Consider the following 7,811-nt stretch of genomic DNA (forward strand, 5'->3'; position numbering starts at 1 on the left):
TTTGACCTTTGACCTCAAGAACTTTGAACTTTGACCCCATGGCCCAAAACTTTCCGAAGCAAATCTTTACCTAATACATGTAAACACACTGTAAGTTTCATAAAAATACCTTCTGGCATTGCAGAGACATGGAAAAATAGTGAAATATTGTACAAAGAATTTGAACTTTACCGTTCACCTTTGACCTTGAGTGTGTGCACCCAAGAGTTGATGAGCACGGCTTCCTCCACCCTTACATACTTTATGACAAGTTTCATTTGGATACATTGTACCACCAATGGTTCATGAGTTCATCTCCGGAAGTGGGCGGACGGACAGACAACTTGAAAGATTGTGACACTTGTGACGGAGTTATAACCCCCCTTCTTTTTTTATTTTGCACTTTTTAGCCAGCCTTGTGTCTCATTGATCGTTAACTGCTTCCGAAAATAACCCCCCCCCCCCCAAAAAAAAAAAAAAATACTTTGATCAATGTGAAATTCCGAACTTCTGTCTCCAGGAGGAGTTTATCTTGCTTAAGTAAACTGCATAATGTACATTGTGCGTGACTGGTAATACTTGAGTATGCAAATATGTACAGCGAGAAGAACTGCAGGAAATAGAGACGCACAGACGGATTTTTGATCAAGTCAAGCGGGAAATATGAAAAAAAAAATTGAATGAGTAAACTCAAGTACATCTTGCTCTCTCTCCTGCTCAAGTCGATGATGAAGTTCTCACCAGTGTAGCAGCGGACAGACATCTATACGCACATCTACGCATACACGCACGTTTACACGTACACGTACACGTACACACACGCACACACACACACACATACACACACACACACACATACACACACACACACACACACATACACACACACACATACACACACACACACACACACACACACACACACGAATCATTAGGGGAACGACAGGGTTTATCGCTCTTCTTCATCTCACTTCTGTCTAACATCCACCAAAATTTTGTCTCATGATTCAGACAGCATTCGGTTACGGTTATTAATAAAATTGATATCGATTTTCGAATTAAATCAGGAACAAACAGGAGGACTTCCACAGGCTGAGAGTCTAGAAATACAGACATCACATAATGAGCACATCTTCACTGATATAGTTCTATTTCATATTTTCATTCATTTTTGGGAATGGTGCGGCCAGAGAACCCGTTCTTTGACCCAGAAACAATAATTATCTCAACTGGATATCTTAAGTGCTGGAGCAATCATCCGAGTTCGAAAATTAGCTAATACATCAGCTCAAATCCAGAGGATTAAGAAAAAGGTTTCTTGACGTAGGCAGTTGATAAGTGTAGGTCAGAGTGTCGCCAATTGTAATGCTCGTACCAGAAGGCAACTTGTTCACTACGCCGATTTTTGTAGTTCTAGAAACCCGGCTGGTAAACGGTCTCTACGCGGACTAGTTTTGGTCATTTTTCTCTTATATCCTAACGTCTCTAAGAACATTAGGTTTGTCGAATGCTCTGCAAACGCGATCAAAAAAACAAACGAACACGGAATTGGCAAATAATTACAAGGTGTCTGTGAAACAATATCTGTATGAAGTGGAGTAAAATACAATCATTGCTCTGGAAGAGAAAAAAAAAACCCTTCCATATACTGATATTACCAACTTCAATAATTTTCACTATGATTAAGGCGTATGACATATGTAGAGAAATGAACACTAACTGATGATCATCATCAATATATCAGTACCCGAAAAGTTTTGCAAAAATTATAAACACTATCCAGTTTTAGAATTAGCTCTACAGAATATGTCCATAGGACCACTTATTAATGTTGCTGAAATTATAGCAAATGTGGATATAATGGTGATGCTATAAGAGTTGTTGCCTATCTGTGGCAAAGCAAAGTTACTCCATGTTTCGCCTTGATTATAGCATTTTTTTTAAACATATTCGTTCGACTGAATCTGAATGACAAAAGACTTGTTGTAACTTCTAGTAAATTAATTCACATGCTTTTTCGAGTTCATTTTTAATACTTGACATTGCTCGAAATTATCATTTTTAATGAAACACCGTTACATTTACTTTAAAAAAATGATACACACCCAAACTGTTACGAAGTATGAAAATATTTGACATGTTTAATCTGAGTTGACCATAAACGTTTTTAATCATTTTTGTAAGTCAAAGTGTGCTTTTAAGGATAAAAAGACTCAAACAAACAAATAAGATTTGGTTGAAGTTTATATTAATCAATTGTCTTTTTCACTGATGAAGATATAATCATTCCAACTGTAAATAACTACAATAAAGCATGCATCCATGATCACCTTCTTCTTCCCAATAGCTTACTTAATCTTGCTTATTTACTAATTTTATATAATGTTCGTTTGTCATGACGTTAAAGGATATCCAATCTTTGTAACTTTTTGAGCGTTTATAAGGCTTATTGCACTACATAAAAGTTAACCAAAAACATAAGAAAGTACGCCTTTTCCTGAAAACAAGGGGAACGGGGAAGTGAGCTGCATGCAAAGCGGATTCTCGGAAGGTCATAGAAACTTACAATATTCGTGCTCATCTCTCCTTTCTTCTTTTCCTTGTTTTTCTCATTCTTTTGGTTTTTTTACCCCAACGCGAACTTGCTACATCATAAATCAAATCGTCTGACGAGGCACGCAAAATTAAAGCCATTGGAAATCCCTCTCGCCTGCATCTTGCATGCGTGGACACGTTTCCTTGGATACAGTTTCCCGACGTCCGTGGGTAATGAGATGTCAGAAGATTAAACTTTCATCTTTCGATTTCGGTTGGGAGTTTTCAAACGCGCAATATTTCGTCAAGAAAAATAGAAAGACTGAAGCTCCAAAAGATGAAGCTAGATATATCTTGCTACTTCTTAAAAAAGAGACAGAGAAAAAAAGTGTGTGATTGGTGACGAGACAGCCTTGAAACCAAATGTGCACGTACTGATGTCAAATCGTGTGTCAGAAGTCAAGATGTCCTTGACCATGATAATATTATGATAATGAACACAAGGGTATAGTAGGAATAAAGGTAGATGAAGGAAGGAGGTGGGCGTAAGGAGAGGGCAAAAGGTGGTAACAAAGTATTGGCATAGAAACGTCTAGAACTTTGTATGTAGTAACACTTTTGTAAAGACATGGCATCACCAGTTTAGTCTTTATTGAAAAGTTATACTCTTATAAACCAAAAACACTAATTATTGGGGATTGTTACAATTAGAAATAAATAATTTTAACAGTGAAATTTTTTATTCTGTTTCTGTCCCCTTCCCCTCCCTCTCTCTTTCTCTCTCTCTCTCTCTCTCTCTCTCTCTCTCTCTCTATATATATATATATATATATATATATATATATATATATATACACATATATAGATATAGATATATACACGTATATATAATATTTTTTCCTTTATTACTTATATGATTATATCATAATCATCTTCTACGAAAAATACAGATTGAAAAAATATTTGTGGAAGTCTTCAATTTCATATCTTTATACATCGAAATTGGCACATGTTATTATTTTTTTAGCAGTACATGATGATAACAATGTAACAACACATGGCAAACAAGCCACCATCATTCATTCATGGACACGGAATTCCCTGATGACTATGCGATTGAACATGTGAATGGAATTTGGCACTAATGCTGAAACGTGCACGATTGGTTCGAGGCACGTGCATCATCCTAATCATCATATGAATAGTTCTATAAACAAACATTAACAAGGTTGACGAAGAATGGGAAGTGATTCTAAGGGAACACGTCACTAACGAGCTGCAAAATGCCTCCTCAAAAACGTACGGATCCCTACCAGTCTTTCTTTCATAATGATACATGTACATTCGTCATCTTTTTTTTCAACGCAGCGTCAAGCAGACTCGTATAAAGCCCCCCCCCCCCCCCCCCCCCGGAGCGTTTGCCCAGGGTGTCGAGACTTGTGTCCGACTCTTTTTGCGTTGCGCGTGAGAAACAAAACAGAACAGAACGCAGCAAAACAAAGTAACGAACAAAATCAAAAGGACGGGAGGGATGTCTGAAGGCATATATTCCATGCACGGGGGCAGGCGGGTTCTGCAAGGATGCGTTCCCTGTTTTTCAGCCACTTATCACCGGGCAGAGAATTTTAAAATGACGTTCGCGAAGTCTGTTTCTGCATACTGATGACTGTGGACTAGTCAAAACAGAGGAACAGAACAGAAAAAAAAAACAGAAGGGGGAGCAAACAAAACTGACAAAAAAAGAAAGAAAGACAGATAGCAGTGTCAAAGATAGAGAGAATATTGTATGACACGTGATCTCCCCATACCTGATAATGGCGTCCTTTTCACATTGCTGTTCTGTGGCGTCATAGTTCTGAACTGTTATGGGATGCCATCTTATATTCCATTACTTTCTGTTCCATTTTTTTTTGTAGGAAAACAAAGTCTGCTCACTGTAAGCTAGTCGCAAAAGTAGGCAAGCTGCTGCTGGCATGCAAGAAATATCTCTGATCCGTGTCTGCTTTCACTCGCCACCTACTAATCGCGAAACCAATGCCTGCATGAACTGAATCAAACATTGTAGGCTTTTAGAGATTACTTTTTTGGTTAGGGAAGTACAGGTTCCAAAATGCATTTCTTAGTTGCTTATCAGAGCTAAATGTTCTTATTTGCAGAGAATATAAGCCACTTGTCATGTTGTAATTGTGTTATCTACACTTTGGGTAAACTTTAACGGGCTTGTTTGGAGAAAAAAAAATCTACCGTGTAAGACATTTTCCCATTATTTTTCAAGCTACTTTGCAATGATCATCCGTCTTCAGATGTCAATCATCACTTTATCATAACTATTTCTTTCTTTGATGCCACCATGACAATCATTCCTATCCTCTTTGGAATATTATACAGGCTTATCATCGAGTCATCTGCACGCCTTTAATCCATGATGGTATTGCAGTTCAAATATTGTTTTTCGTACATTCTATAAAAATGAAATGGTAAATTAACATTTCAATGTTGTCCCTCCTCCAACCTTTCTGTAAATGCTGAACTTAACACTCAGAATGTTGGATTTATCGTTTCTGAAATGTTAGTTCAGCATTCTGATTGCTGAATCTAACATTAACTTACGGTTGCATGAGTGACAACATTTAAATCGTCGATTTACTATTTCATTGTTAGAGTGTCTGAATAATAGTCAGATAGATGAAACGTCATTAATAACAAATAGACATCATCGAATATCAACCTAGGTCCCGTTTCATAAAACTTGTTATCAGCAACAACCGCCTTATTTCTATGACAGATTTGCTCTCAGCCAATCAGATGCAAGAATTTCAGTAGCTTGTAACAACTATCGTAACTTGTTATTGATAACAAGTTTTGTGAAATGGAGCCCAAATCTTCACAACACTTTGCCAGTGAAATATCGCACGTGCTCATTGGAGTCGTATATATATATATATATATATATATATATATATATATATATATATATATATTACCCGTATAGGGCCTTCTTGGTCAGGTAGTTTCCCCCTCTGAAACAGTTTGGATCCTCCGCCAGTCTCCCATTGGTCTGTGCATTTGTCTCTATCCAATAAGGAATAACAAAAGCAACATTAACGGTCTCTCATGAAAACGAACAAAACAAACTGAAATGACGTTGGTTCTATATTTGCCGTGGCTTATCTTGCTTTGTTTTAAAGGTTCTCTGCAATACAAACGCATGTTGATTTGCGTTGATTTATGATACCCTCAACATCACTTTTGCGGTGAAACGAATGTCTAGGAACGTTCCGTATAATTTTAACTAATTTTTCTTCTGTTTTTTTTTCAGATTACTTGGATACGCACACCAAAAATCCTTCCAAACCAATATTCCTGTTGTGACCTCATCTGTCAATCATTGCTTAAGTATTGATATGTCTAACAAAAGACATTGGAATGCGCCTTCCCCTTGACTCAGCATAACTTGCATGTTTTTGTGATATTGATGCGACTAACATAAGACATGACGTGTCATAAATATAGCCAAATTGTATTCTCTAACTAGAAACGAATTATACTTTCTTATCAAGGAGTTACCAGTGACCCTCCGGCATGGAAGGAGTAGGCCAAGATGTAATTACCGACATCCCAACTGCAAATGCAATCAAACAGTAGATGACATCTTGTCATCGCTCTGCTTAATTGCCAGCTCGGAGTGCGCAATTTTTGTCTTTTTAAAGGCATACCTTTCTCACGTCATTTTAGATTTTTGTTGCCCCGACACACTTGTCTTCACGATTCAATCTTTTTCTCCCAGGTTGGTCTTACTGGAATCTTCAGTAAATTCCTCACTACTCTCTGTACCAAAATATTTTCGTGTTTATGTCTTTCATATACGTGAATCTTCAGGAAATTCCTCATATTCTCTGTACAAAAATATTTTCATGTCTCGATACAGGATACTTATGACGAACTGTTGACAGATTATCCCATGAATACACACACACACAGACATACAGACAGAAGCACACACACATACAAACGCCCATACGCGCGCACACACACATACCATCACACAATCACGAATGCACACCCACATAAAATTATATATTTCATAAATCATTGACACTATTTTCCCCCGAGGACGTTTTTTGGTTTGTTTTCGCTGTTTGTTATCTGCTTTATTTTTATGTTTGTTTGTTTGTTTTTAAAATGTCTACTTCATCTACCTTTCCTCAAGTAGAATTATAAAGTACAAACGAAAAAAAATAATGAATGCACATTCAGATGATAAATACTGAAGTATCTGTCTCTATCTATATCCGTGTAGTGGTTGATTGATTAGCGTCACTCTTAAAATGGCTATAAATTTACCATATGCATGGGCCTATAACTGTTGGAGAAAATCGCAATCCGTTGGCTTACAATAACATTGACTCCGGTTCATTTTGTTGAAACATTAACGTCGCTCCTATGACCGAACAACGCAGTCGCGTTTTTTTTTTTCGTTTTGTGTTCTGTTCCTTTCTTCTTTTTCATTTGCTTTAATGTCTTGCCTGTTTCATTGTTGACTTTTGCTGGTGCAAGATAAATCGTTAAAGCGCTAAATTAACCATATAAGTCGATTAAGATTGTGTGTAAATTTCACTCCAATACTTTATACACTGGAAGTTATCAATTTAAAAATCAAAACATTATATAAGCAACCGCCCGCACAAAAAAAAAGCAGCAATGAACCAAACATTTTATAACTCCCAAACCTTGCAGGTGGAACATTAATATCTCGGTTTGTGTCTTGATCTACTAAGAAACGATCAAAAGATCGAAACTTGATTAGTAGACTATATTGACGTTGTTGTATAGGTAATTATTTGTTGTGATTGTCGGAAGTATTGTACAATGACGATTTGATTTTTTTTCTATTAAGACGGGAAGGGAGGGAAAGTCCACGCTAATTAGGACAACACTAAATCGACATTCAGTTTCAGGTAATGATAATGGAAAGTGAAAGCAAAACTAGTCTTTCCAATTTGCTACGAGGCTAAGAAAAAAATACAATAGACAGGCTCTTAAATAAACAATTACCCCAAAAAAAGGGTGAAAGCAACGCACCAGCGGACTACTCGGCAAGCTGCACGGCGTGGGACCTTCTACATCGGGGTGATTTATATATTTCACATTTGAGGCTCGAGTTTGCCAATCTCATGGGGGATAGCCTCACTTATCATTGGGTCTCTAACGAGGCATTCAGTCTCCGTTCGGTCCATCGGGTTGCAGCCCGGGGAAAACGGGAAGAAGCGCTGGTAAAATTGATTCATGATTATCAG

The sequence above is a fragment of the Diadema antillarum genome, unplaced genomic scaffold, assembly GCF_040938485.1.
Source record: "Diadema antillarum isolate AM-2024a unplaced genomic scaffold, OU_Dant_1.0 seq00000293_RagTag, whole genome shotgun sequence".
NCBI classification, from domain to species: Eukaryota; Metazoa; Echinodermata; class Echinoidea; order Diadematoida; family Diadematidae; genus Diadema; species Diadema antillarum.